At 38.3% G+C, this 13,856-nt stretch overlaps 1 protein-coding gene across 5 annotated transcripts in view; it reads right to left on the bottom strand.

Moving 5' to 3' along the window:
• Nucleotides 1–13,856, bottom strand: part of PIK3R4 (phosphoinositide-3-kinase regulatory subunit 4) — a 1,126,702-nt gene that overhangs the window by 907,978 nt on the left and 204,868 nt on the right. The window lies entirely within an intron of this gene.

Below are 13,856 nucleotides of genomic sequence, written 5' to 3'. Positions count from 1 at the left end.
AGGTGTCTGGTCAGATACATTCGAGCGGGCATTGTACTCAATCATAGGTTTAATGAGTGATGAGTACAGGGGACGATGACCTCCCTTGATCTAGATGTGAATCCCTTCATGATCAGGTGGGCGATATAGAAGGTTTTCCTAACTACTTTAGCAACATGAGTGTCAAGCGAAGACTACTGTCAACTTGGGTCCCCAGATCCCTGATGACTTTTTCTGTGCTCAGTGGATTGTCACCTATATGGTAGCTAGGGGTAACCTTGTTTTTCCCGAAGGGTATGACTATGCATTTTTGGCGTTTAACTTCAGGCCATGGCTCTGGCACCAGTTATCCGTTTCTGTGAGGCCCTTCTGGAGGATATCTGTGTCAGATGTGTTTTCGACTATGGCCCAGTTTGCAGTCATCTGCAAACTTTGTCAGCCATAACCCTCCTGTGTTTGCTTGTACTTCAGAAAAGTAGATGCCGAACAAGAGTGGACCCAGGACTGAGCCCTGTGGGACACCACTTGTGACAGGCTTTGAGTCTGACATGGCTCCAGCAACTCTGACCCTGTGGGTTCTGTCGCTTAGCCAGTTTGCAACCCATCTTGTGATGTATGGGTTTACATTCAAGCTGATGAGTTTTTCGATGATACCTGAGTGGGGTATTGTGTCGAAGGCCTTTGCCAGGTCGAGGTAGGCTGTATGGACTGCCTTTCCCTCATCAATGGCCTTGGTGACTGTCTCGAAAAAGTCAACCAAGTTTAAGAGGCAGGATCTGCCTTTGACAAAGCCAAACTGGGTTGGATCCAAAGTCTGCAAGTTCCCTATGTCTTTATTTATGAGTTCCATTATGATCCTCTCCATGGCTTTGCAGATAAGGCTTGTCAAGCTAATGGGGCGGTAATTTCCAGGGTCTGTGGAGGCACCGCCCTTATGAAGTGGGACCACAGTGCGTGCGCCACTCCTTGAGTGCGTATCCTGAGGTGAGGCTAAGATTAAACAGCTGTCCTAACTGTGGGTTTAATTCCTCGTTGAGTTCATGAAGCACACAGCCGGGGACACCATCCGGTCCCATGGATGCTGTGTTTTTGCCTTAGTGAGGGCAGTTCTCATCTGGGCGTTGGAGATGTTTGGGGGCTACAATCCTCTGGAATAGATATCTCTCCTTTTGGGGGAGGGGAGAAGTTTGCACTGAACCTGTCAGCCAGTATGTTAGCAATGTGTGTAGGTTCAGTAATTTTCACATCATTTTGAACTAATTCTGAGCATATCTGGGAGTTTCCTCCTAGGTTTCTAACATAGCTAAAGAAGGCCTTATGATTGTCTTTAGAGTCCTTGGCGATTTTTCTCTCAAAATTTGCCTTGGATGATTTTATGAGAGCTCTTAGTTTTTACTTATAATGATCAAAGGTGTCTTACCTTTCAAGGATTTTGCTCTATCTTGTAGTAGCTTCCTCCTTTTGTTGTAGAGCTTGTTTATGGCTGGGGTCCACCAGACTGGACGCTTGCCTTTGGTACAGAGAGTCTTAGTTTTGTTTGGGATTGCCTGATCCATGCAGTCCTGTAGGTGCTGGTAGAAGGCATTTGTAAGTGATTCAGCGGTTTGAGTAATGTTTACCACTGGCTCAGGGGCCTTAAAGGAGACCACACTAGTTTTTAGAAGTGTGAAATCGGCTTTTGAGAAGTTTTTCACTGTGGTCTTTTTGTTTCAGGTGGGGCGGGATGAGGACCTCCAGCGAGATTAGTTTATGATCTGATCTCACCAGTGAGGGGTATACTTCCGGTGTTGAACATTTTGATCCCATGTTCGTGATGATGAGATCAAGTATGTTTTCACCTCTTGTGGGGATGGTGACTAGTTGTTCCATGGCATTTGAGTTTATGAACTCCAGGAATCTTTGGGTTAGAGTGTTCGGGTTTGAGTAGTGTTCCCAGTCTATATTAGGGTAGTTGAAGTCACCTAGTATGATGGTGTTTGGAGATACATTTATCCCCTCCAATGTTTTCAGGAAGGCCATGTGAGGTTCCTGAGTTTGAGAGGGTGGCCTGTAACATGCTACAAATTGCAGAGCAGTCTTGCCTATGGTTAATTGCACCTGGATGGTCTCCGATGCATCGTGCGTTGCCACCAACCTTGAGGTGTGGGTGTCCTTTATGAATATGGACACCCCCCCCTCCTTTCTTGGTGTTGTCCGGATTTTGGGGCGGGCGTATGATATGAGGTGAAACCTGTTAGTGCTGGGGTGCTCTCAGGAGCCTTGAACCAGGTTTCTGTCACAGCACAGACATCGATGTTCTCCATATTGAGAAGGGCCTCAAGTGCGTGCATCTTGAGATTGAGACTTCTGGCATTGAGCAGCATTACCCTTAGTTGTTTTCCTTTTTGGTGTTCTAGGGTAGTAGGTTTAGAATTTGAGCCTTGCCTAAAAAAGGCAAGAGCCTTTGCCAATATCCGGAAGCCCAGGGGTGACAGGTGCAAGCCGTCCCTTATGGAAGCAGCGTGGCTTGTCCAGCATGTCATCCCAGGCAGACAGACATTGGATCCCCTTTGAATGACACCAGAATTTAAGCCAATTATTAAAGCTGATCATCTTATCACTGTATTGTGGCATCATTCTAGGTGAAGGTAGGATACTGCTCAAGGTCAGGGTCATACCTGCCTGGGCTACATAATCAGAGAGCTCCTCGGCGTCCCTTTTCATCTAGTCCAAGGACGTACGTCTCAGGTCGTTGACACCACCCTGGACAATGACTGAGTCGCACTTGTACCTGCTGTTGAGAGACCTGAGTGCTTGCGTTATGTGGCGGATTCTAGCGCCCGACAGGCAGCTTACTGTGACCTTCTCCTTACTCAGTCTGGTGGCGGGACGTCAGTGTGCCTGACTATGGAATCACCAATGACAAGTGTGTCTGGCATTTTGTTTGGCCTTAAGGGCTGTGACTGTTTGACACTCTGACTGTGTGGTCTATGTGTTGCATGTGTTGGGTCGTGAGGTGGTAGTTGTTTGGGTGTCTGCTTTGGTGGCCTCTGCTGTTTTGGTAAATTTTTGACCAGAGCCTCCGAGTATGTCTTTGTGTGAGTATGTGTATGATTTGAAGTTGTGATGGTACCATGTGTGACTGGGTATGTATTGTGTGTGGTTGCCTTCTCCTCCTGTCTGGTCTTGCCAGTCCTATGTTGAGAGAGCTCAGCCTCCAGTTTGGCTGTATAGTTGCATCTCTCGCATGTATTTGTGTTTTGTGGGAGAAGGAGAGGATTGTCTGTGTACATGAGGCAATTGTAACATTGCCTCAATATTCCCAGGTTCACCAGTTGAGCTGGAGAGGACACTAGCAACTGATCCCTCGACATACTAGAAGTAGTAGATAAAGAACTTTCAAAGGACTCGGGGAAGTGGGTTTTGGGCTGGTGGGGTACTATCTATAATAAGAGTGCTTTATCAAGGTGCAAGTACTGTAGGAGTAAGTGCTAGGCTTTACAGATAGAGAATAGTCTACTTGGGAATCAAGTAGAGATGAACTTTTCAGTTATAGGATATGCTGGTTAGATCAGCAGTACAGTTTAAGCGTGTTTTATAGCAGGGGCTGAAGGGAGGTAGGAATTGGCCCAAAGCGACCAATGGACTACTAGTTTCTGGCTGAAACTTCACCAAATCGGACAAAAAGGCCGCTCAGTGCTTCCCACTCTCACTGGTAAGCAAAGAAACTTCCCTCCTTCCTAATAAGGCAATGGATCAGTAACAGGAACTAAAAACAAAGCCCAGGGATCAGCAACTCTGAAACTGGACTACTCTAGTTCAGTAAAGTGGGAAAACAAGAGATTTTTTGTTTTATTACAGAGATAAGGAAAAAACAGACAGTAAATGCTATAAATGCTGTAAATTGGCTAGCGCACTTTAGTGTGTAGCCTACAGAAACAATTTGCAACAATTAGTAACTTAAAGTGCAATAAACAGTGTAAAATGCAGAAATCACTTAAAGTAGCAGTAAAACAGGCGAAATGCAGTCGCTAGCTTAATAACAGTGGGAAAGCCACAAAAAATACTTATATCTGGTAGAAAGTCACTCTTTTAGCTCTCTGCTGCTTGGATCACTCTGCAGGCCACCACGAGGATCTGTGCAGAGTTGGTACAAGCTGGAAAACACGTGTTTAGCGTGTTTTATAGCAGGGGGCTGAAAGGAGCTAGGAATTGGCCCAAAACGACCAAATAGACTACTAGTTTCTGGCTGAAACTTCACCAATTCGGACAAAAAGTCTGCTCAGTGCTTCCCACTCCCACTGGTAAGCAAAGAAACTTCCCTCCTTCCTAATAAGGCAATGGATCAGTAACAGGAACTAAAAACAAAGCCCAGGGATCAGCAACTCTGAAACTGGACTACTCTAGTTCAGTAAGGTGGGAAAACAAGAGATTTTTTTTTTTTTTTTTTTTTACAGAGACAAGGAAAAAAACAGACAGTAAATGCTATAAATGCTTTTAAGTGGCTAGCACACTTGAGTGTGTTAGCCTACAGGTAAAATTAAGCAACAAATAACTTTTAAGAGTGCAAAACAGTTAATCAACACAAAAACAGTTTAAATAGAATGCAGAGCTGTATAAACAGGCTAAGATGCAGTCGCTAAGCAGTAAATATTCAAAAGCCAGAAAAAATACTTAAATCAGTTATAGCAAATACAGTTATAACAAATGCTCTGAAATATACTGTATATTTCCAATATGTTTGAGAAGGACAGTCAGAACACAAGAAGGTTCAGGCGAAGAAGAAAAAAAAGTTTTGTTTTACTTTTGAAAAGGTAAAAAGGAGGAACAGAAGGCCTTATCAAATGTTCTCTCTGTATTAAGAAGAATGAGCTAATGACACTAGACTGGGAGGTGTGTCACAGTAGGGGCGGCAACTGCAAAGCCACCAAGTATAAGAGCAAGACACCAACAGGGAGGGACGGTGGGACAAAATAGCCTAAGACAACAAGCTATGAAAGTTTTTAAACAGAAAAAGATTTCTGAAGATTCTGAATAGACAAAGTGCTTTATATATATTAAATTATAAAACAGTAATCTGTTAAAATAATCAAAAATACTTATATTTTGTAGCTCAGTTCTTGGTCAAACAACTTCTCCAGCCTGCACCAAAGACCAGAAACACAACTTTTTTTTACAAGAACACAAAAGAACCAGCCCCCACTAGCCAAGAGATAATTACACAGAGTAAATGTTTCAGTTTATACAATAGCCTAAGACAACAAGCTATGAAAGTTTTTAAACAGAAAAAGATTTCTGAAGATTCTGAATAGACAAAGTGCTTTATATATATTAAATTATAAAAACAGTAATCTCTTAAAATAATCAAAAAATACTTATATTTTGTAGCTCAGTTCTTGGTCAAACAACTTCTCCAGCCTGCACCAAAGACCAGAAACACAACTTTTTTTACAAGAACACAAAAGAACCAGCCCCACTAGCCAAGAGATAATTACACAGAGTAAATGTTTCAGTTTATACAATAGCCTAAGACAACAAGCTATGAAAGTTTTTAAACAGAAAAAGATTTCTGAAGATTCTGAATAGACAAAGTGCTTTATATATATTAAATTATAAAACAGTAATCTGTTAAAATAATCAAAAATACTTATATTTTGTAGCTCAGTTCTTGGTCAAACAACTTCTCCAGCCTGCACCAAAGACCAGAAACACAACTTTTTTACAAGAACACAAAAGAACCAGCCCCCACTAGCCAAGAGATAATTACACAGAGTAAATGTTTCAGTTTATACAATAGCCTAAGACAACAAGCTATGAAAGTTTAAACAGAAAAAGATTTCTGAAGATTCTGAATAGACAAAGTGCTTTATATATATTAAATTATAAAACAGTAATCTGTTAAAATAATCAAAAATACTTATATTTTGTAGCTCAGTTGCGGTCAAACAACTTCTCCAGCCTGCACCAAAGACCAGAAACACAACTTTTTTCTTACAAGAACACAAAAGAACCAGCCCCCACTAGCCAAGAGATAATTACACAGAGTAAATGTTTCAGTTTAGACAATAGCCTAAGACAACAAGCTATGAAAGTTTTTAAACAGAAAAAGATTTCTGAAGATTCTGAATAGACAAAGTGCTTTATATATATTAAATTATAAAAACAGTAATCTGTTAAAATAATCAAAAAATACTTATATTTTGTAGCTCAGTTGCAGTCAAACAACTTCTCCAGCATGCACCAAAGACCAGAAACACAACTTTTTTTTTACAAGAACAGAAAACAACGAGGCCCCACTAGCCAAGAGATAATTACACAGCGTAAATGTTTCAGTTTAGACAATAGCCTAAGACAACAAGCTATGAAAGTTTTAAACAGAAAAAGATTTCTGAAGATTCTGAATAGACAAAGTGCTTTATATATATTAAATTATAAAAACAGTAATCTGTTAAAATAATCAAAAATACTTATATTTTGTAGCTCAGTTGCGGTCAAACAACTTCTCCAGCCTGCACCAAAGACCAGAAACACAACTTTTTTTTTACAAGAACACAAAAGAACCAGCCCCCACTAGCCAAGAGATAATTACACAGAGTAAATGTTTCAGTTTATACAATAGCCTAAGACAACAAGCTATGAAAGTTTTTAAACAGAAAAAGATTTCTGAAGATTCTGAATAGACAAAGTGCTTTATATATATTAAATTATAAAAACAGTAATCTGTTAAAATAATCAAAACATACTTATATTTTGTAGCTCAGTTGCGGTCAAACAACTTCTCCAGCCTGCAATAGAGCCCCAAGAGTAATAAATCCATCTTTTCTCCTCAGTACTTAATATTTGTAGCTGTTCACATTTATTATATATCTTTAGTACGAACCTTATCAATACAAGACACAAAATCCTACTACCCCCGCCCCCCTGATAGGATATTTATATAAAACTTTATTGATTCTTTAACATCTGATATCATGCAAACATTGAAATATTCATGATTTGAGCATTCTAGAAATCCATCAATACAAAATGCCACGTATGTACAGACTGCTAAATAAATAATATTCTTACTTCTACACATAATGGAATGTCTAATCTCACACATTTGTGAGAATTCCTAGAAGTGAATTCTTTAGTTTTAAAAACATACTGGCAGAAAATACAATTGTGGCATGGAAAACAATCACTCAGATATGCTACCATCTAAGTTTTTGTGTATGTATATAAAGGAAATTGAATGGTCTATCTTGCATGTGCAAAGGAATTCTTCCACTTTCTTTCCATTCTTGTATACAAAAACAAAGCTAGTGTAACATCGTATTACTTTCAGGCTTAGCTTGTAAGATCCCACATTAATGATTAATCAACATTTTGACATGGTGAGTGTTGTTACCAAAAATAATGAAAAAATGCTACTTCAAAATTACTTTTTATTTTAAGTATAATGAATAAACTGAACTCTAAGTCTAAAATCAGCTAATTGTTTACCGTGTTTTATGCCTACCAACTAATATACTTCTCTGATAAATCTGTCATTCATATAATTAGAGCAAATTTCATAATCAGTTTAAATTAACAAATATGTTTGACTCTCAGAAACTGTGATTTAAGTACATTTTTAACAGAATGTGGTTAATATCGAATTCTTAATGAATGCTGCGATTTAGGTACATTTTTAATGGTATGTGGTAATAACGAATTCTTAATGAATGTTTTTTTAAATAAAGTAGTACGAAGACAATCATCTGATTTTTTTTCTGAGTGTCACAGAAAATAAATCTCATTCAAATGGATGGTTAACATTCACCACTCACCTGAATTTATTTATGTTTAAAGGTTCACAGATTAGTACTAGGCTAACTGCCCTTGTGGGCAATTTTAAGCCTAGCCAATTACCCCAGTTAAGAATCAAACCCTGCACCTTGGGTCTGTAAGGTAAACACCATAAACATTATATCATGCTTCTGTAGCTCTGTCATACCAGAGGTTCATAACAGCCAACAGTCATCTAGAAGTCTACACCACATATCCATCCACAGTATAAAGGAATAGATTATGGCTGGTATTATGTATTAGTTCCTCTTCAATACAGTCCATGAATAAATCTGCATAAATGTAGCACTCCCAGCAGTATCACAACTGTGTAAGTAATGCCAGAAGATATGAAGCCCAAAAGCAAAATCCACTGCCAAAATGTAAAAACACGAAACTCTTTAATGTAAGCGCTTTCGGAAGAAATGGTATTCTTCCTTCTTCAGACAAACAGTTTTACAAAAATAGCAGTCCTTAAATAAGCTTTCTAATCATGTGATCACATTACCAAAATAATTAATTAAATAATTAATTAATTAGATGCGTTCTTTTTACATACTTTTAAAGTATCCACGTTATTTATGCATTATGTTGTGTATGCATTAATAATATTAAAACAATATTAAAACACTAATTTTAACACTATTTTGAAAAGACTGTTTAAACGCTCAAAAAATCTTGTTGTGGTAAGCTTTATATATTTGCAAAACGGCTTTATACTTATTACATTCCAAATGTAAACTACGATATGTAAAAAATGTATATATAATATGTAATATTAATCATAATAGTATTTAAATATATGTTTATAAAAAATGTACACCAATACAAAAATACAAAATAAAATAATATAAATACAAAATAAAAATACAAATACATTTATTAATGTTAATACTAGTGTTACTATTACCTTCGTTTAAAAATGAATTTATTACTTCATACAATAATTCATATATAAATTTAGCCAGAATGTTCTATAGAAACAAGAATAAACATACATATAGTATTCTTGTTAGAAAGTGTATAATGTTCATATACTGAATAAACTCCCTGAAATATGTTTCAGCATATTTAAATGAATTTAAATATGTAAATGTAAACATGGATATTTATGAATAATGTTCAACAAAACATCTCATACGTTTAAATTCTACTGGAAATAAGTAAATATAAATGAAGCTGGTATTTAAAAATGTACTAAATCTACTCTCAACGAATTAAATTTTAACCTACAATCCTTCATCTCTTCAGCGCTAAATGTTTAAGAATACATGACAAAGAGACGTGTTCATTCAACCCTGGGCTAATATATGCACAAGTTCTTATTTGCCAAAAGAGTTCGTGTTTTTACATTTTGGCAGTGGATTTTGCATTTGGGCTTCATATCTTCTGGCTTTAATTTCAACAGTTTGTCGTGGCTGTTTGGAGTCAACTGTGTAAGTAACATTGCTGGTCAAAGTTGGACATTTTTTTTGTCCGACATAACAAAAAAAGTATTAAAACCAGGGCTATAAATTTGGAGCTTGTTAGCCAGTATTCAATGGATTCTAAACCGTCCAAATATGGTATTACTTGTATAAAGGAAGGATCAGTATCCTGAACTTGATGACACATGTGAGAATATTAGATATTATCATCTGTGCTAGCATGACTGGCTGAAGTTTTGTAATACTTGTAAATAATTGGAAATTACCTTGTGTTATATATGCCAGCATGACTAGCTATAATTCTGTAAATAAGTTTATGTCTTTTGATTATTACTTTGATTTATATAAGATTTTTGAATCAAACAGTGCTCTTCTGGCTAACCAAATGAGCATGTTTTTAAAAAAAGAATTCTGAATGCAGGTTATGCCAGTCAGCTGACCTAGATGTGATGTCATCATGTGGCACAGCTGAAAGGAATAGAATCTCCACAACAGCTGGTTTGTTTACTTTCTAAGTCTGATATGAGAGCAAACTTCTCATAACAGCTTTCTGTGACTTTTAAAAAAATTCTGCTATAAAAGCAGGCCCTAAGTCAGTTAAAGGGCAGTTGCTCAGTTGTTCAGTAGTAGCTGTAGTGGTAGTCAGTTGTTTTCCAGACCAGTAGTTATCGCTCAAGAGTTTTCCAGAGCTGTTCAGCAGAAATGGTACGAGTTGTTATTCCAGTCACTGAAGACCAGGCAACAGCCTGAAGAGTGGATTTATATTCTTCCTTGCAGAAGTAAGAGTATTATTTTACCTTGTTGAGTTAGACAGGGACAGTTAATCTTTAGACAGTTAAGGATCTACAGTTAAATAGATAAAGAGTTTAGTGTGAAACCTTTCCTACAGTGTTATTTGTGTAATTCCTGTATGTGAAACTCTGTGGTTTATTGGAATCAGTTATTCAGTGTATATATGTTTTAAATCACTTTATTTATTAAATATTTTGTCACCTTCTATTGTGGCTGGTTATCTAGAAAGTACTTTTAGTAACATGAGAGTGTTTATGCTTAATGTGATAACACCAAGGCCACTCTGAAAAGCCTTACTGCACTTTTAGTAACATGAGAGTGTTTATGCTTAATGTGATAACACCAAGGCCACTCTGAAAAGCCTTACTGCTTAGATTGCATACTACCTTTTTACATCAATATTTATTTTACTCAATATAACTGAATACCCCTTTTGAAGGGTACTGTGGTATCTTGACTGAGTGGCAGCTGTTACTGTGTAATTTGGAAAAGGGGACATACCAGGTAATTCTGTGCCAGTCTTTCCCAAGAGTGTTTGTATAAATGAATATCAAATATTCAAGAGTGAGTGTCAAATACCTAGAACTGGGACACATTGCTCTGCAGTAGTTAATGTGCAGACTCATTTGGGAACTTGGGGTGAAGCACATAGTCCAGTCTCAGGTTTGGAGCTTGTTCTCGATGTACTCTTAGGGGAAACTGTGTGTTTTATCCCTGCTTCCAGTGATGCTCCCTTACCAGAGATGGTGGTGAGGACTGAGGCTCCTTAGTTACTGTCCGAGTTTATGTGGGGTCGTCACAACACGTACAAATATGTTTAACCTCAGAAGATCCACAACTGGTCAACAAAAGCCATCCTCCTTTGGGACAAGGAAGAGCCTGGAAAAAAGGTTTTCCTTGGTCCTCCATTACGCACTTTAATGACGCACATAGCAAAAGCTGTTCTAGTAAAGAGAGTGTCAGCTGGGTCTGCTGCCAAGGAACTGGAGGCATTCCCATGAAAAAGGGGATTGTACTGAACTCCAGTTTGTAGTCTGATTAAGTAGTTCTCTAATCACCTCTAATACTTACCTTGAATCAGTTCTGCCTAAAATGAAAGAGCCTGCTCTCCAAAAGGTGGGAAGAGGGAGGAGAAGAAAGGAAGGAAAGAGATCGTTGGAAACAAAAAACAAAGAGTATACTGGCTATTTCCTTCATGAGAAGGATGCACAACCTACTTACTTTTCTCATGTCTTGATGCCTATCTCCATCTCCTGCCATCTCTGCTTACCTATTTTTTTCCTCATATGTCCTTTTTTTGCCTAGAATGCTGGATCCCAGATCATTTTCTGAACAAAAGTTACAGAGTTTGCTAGATAATTTCTATTACACCTTGGAATAAACATATGGAACAAATGTTTCAATGACGTTATAATATTGCCCTTGTTTTCCAGTTTCTTAAAAAAACAACTGTGTAGGAGGGCCAAAGTAGGTGGTTGGAAATCCAACTATAAAGATGTCGACAAAAAGATGTTCTCACACAGTCTAGAAAAAGGGGGAGTTGCCCAGGATTTGGTTCCTCTATGCACAGTAAAACTATGTACCTTTCCTTAGACTCTGAAGACTGAAATCTCATTAAAGTACAAATAAAAATGCTATCGTACAAGATTTAAAAAGACTCTCCAAAGGAAACATCTTCTGGAGGGAAGCCTGAAGAAATAACTTCACTGTTACCTCTATCATAACCCATACATGAGGGAATCTGCGAATCAGAAGGATATACAGGTGCTAAAGAAGGTACCCCAATGTGAGGGCTGACAGACTGGAGAATTTTATCCTCTGCCAGGCCATCACATACAGGAAACAGCTTATAATCAAATGCAAATGGGACCTTTGACAGCAAGGCCAACATCCAGCACATCTTGACCCTAGGTATTCGGTTTACACCACTAGCAAAAGACACCCTCTCTCAAATGAGGGATAATTACCTGCAATTTCTGTCTAAAAGGCCACATTCTTGTATCTCTTCAGCAAAAATAACAAGCAAGCCCACAGATCCACACAGTTCAAGGAAGCAACCTCATTTTGGATAAAGAGAGATGACTTTCAAGAGTGCTCAGGAACTGCTGTGTAACATAAACATCTCAAGCATCTCAGCAGAGGACTAAACTGCAGCAAGAGACACACTACTACAGTCTGCCTCAGTAGGAGGAAGAACAGGATGGGACAAAAAGGGAGCTGGCAGAAACTGGGTAGTAGTCTGTACAAAGCAGTACACAGTAGAACATTATAGTGTCTAGTGTCTTTAGACCTGGTCAGGAATGGCAGGGTCACTAAAACCTCACACTCCCTGGCCACAGTCTCCATTATGAATTACATTGGTCATTCAATTTTCCTCTATTTTCAAGCCTTCTGATGGAGAGAAATCCCTGAATTCAAGTCAACACCAGAAGGATGTTCCCAAGCATTTTCTAGTTTATTTAAGCCCTCACATTCTTTGCTCACTTTTTCTCAAGGGCAGTCACTCAGTGCTCAGAGGAGAACACCTAGTATTCTTCTCCAAAAAAAAAAAAAAAAAGTCCAGGTGAAAGTCTTCCAGGGCTCTATCAGAAACTTTATTTTCTGAAAGTAAAAGAGCTGGTGACTGGAGTGGGTGAAGATTGTACAGCTCAACCATGGTAAATCCTGTGTCCCTCCCTCCATCTTGGAAATACAGGACATATGCTTTGGACATGGAGTGCAGAGCTCACTTTTAACAGACCCACTTTCAGGGCTTATGCTTCCAGCTGAATGAACAAGCATTCAAGCAGGAAGGAACTCGGGGCAATATGCTTGGCCACTGAAAACGTAGTGGCAAATAAACAGGTTGCCTTCTGGAATGACAGAAAACACTAACAGTATGTGATACACCAGCAATAGATTGGGAATATTCTTATGGCCCATTTGCATGTTAACCATGCAATTCTGGGATCTAGTACATGAAAACAAAAGCACGGCAAACAGGGCTAGCTTCCAAAAAGCAAAATGAAAAAACTGGAGTACTTAAAATACTCAAGGTGGAAGTTATGTCATTAAGTCCTGGTCAATGATCTGCATTCAAACCCAGCTGCCAATTAATTCCCTGGCTTCCAAAAGGAGGTGCCAAGGACCACCCCTAGGATTTTTAACCACTTGTTCAATCACCAAAAATTTGAAAGAGTGGTCCGAAAATTCAGATAAATGCTTAGCCAAGGTGTTGGTGCACTTCTTAGTGCGAATTTCACACAGGTGTTCATACACTCATTCTTTTAACATTCTTTCAGTCTTTCCAATGTAAAAACAAGAGCAGACTTGGCATAATGCAACATAAACGTACTCCACTAGTACACCAGTCACATTTCCCTTTAATTAAATAAGTTCTCCCTCTAATCTTAAAAAAGCTACCGGTATGTATCCATTTGCAAAATTTACATCTACCACACGTCTTTTGTGTATTTAGCTTCATGTTGCTTTCTTGTCGTATTAGAGATTCCTTTTAAAATACTTTCAAATTCCTGCACTTAATGAATTTATCTGTGTTTTAACCTTGCTTTTATGGTTTTTATTATCTTTTTTTTAATAAAATCCATGATTTTACACAGCAACTGCCGTGGCTGGCTGACTGGATTTACTTCCGTTTTTGTCAAGTTTGAAAATTACCCTTCATTCATAGTCTCTTTCCCCTTATTTTGCCTAGTCAATATGGGAACATAGAGATTCCTATTCCTTTTCATAATGACCTTATCCTTTAGTTCATGTACCAAAACACAGGGGTACCCTCTTTTTATAAACATGGACTTAAGTAGGAAGTTAGTTTGTCTTTTGGCATTTTTCCCGGTTAGGAGTCGCCACAGCGGAACTCCGGTCCGCTAA

Source organism: Protopterus annectens, chromosome 3.part1, assembly GCF_019279795.1.
Source record: "Protopterus annectens isolate FY-2018-M chromosome 3.part1, PAN1.0, whole genome shotgun sequence".
Classification (NCBI taxonomy): Eukaryota; Metazoa; Chordata; order Ceratodontiformes; family Protopteridae; genus Protopterus; species Protopterus annectens.
Note: the sequence above shows the minus strand (reverse complement) of the source record. Positions and strands in the feature narration are given on the sequence as shown.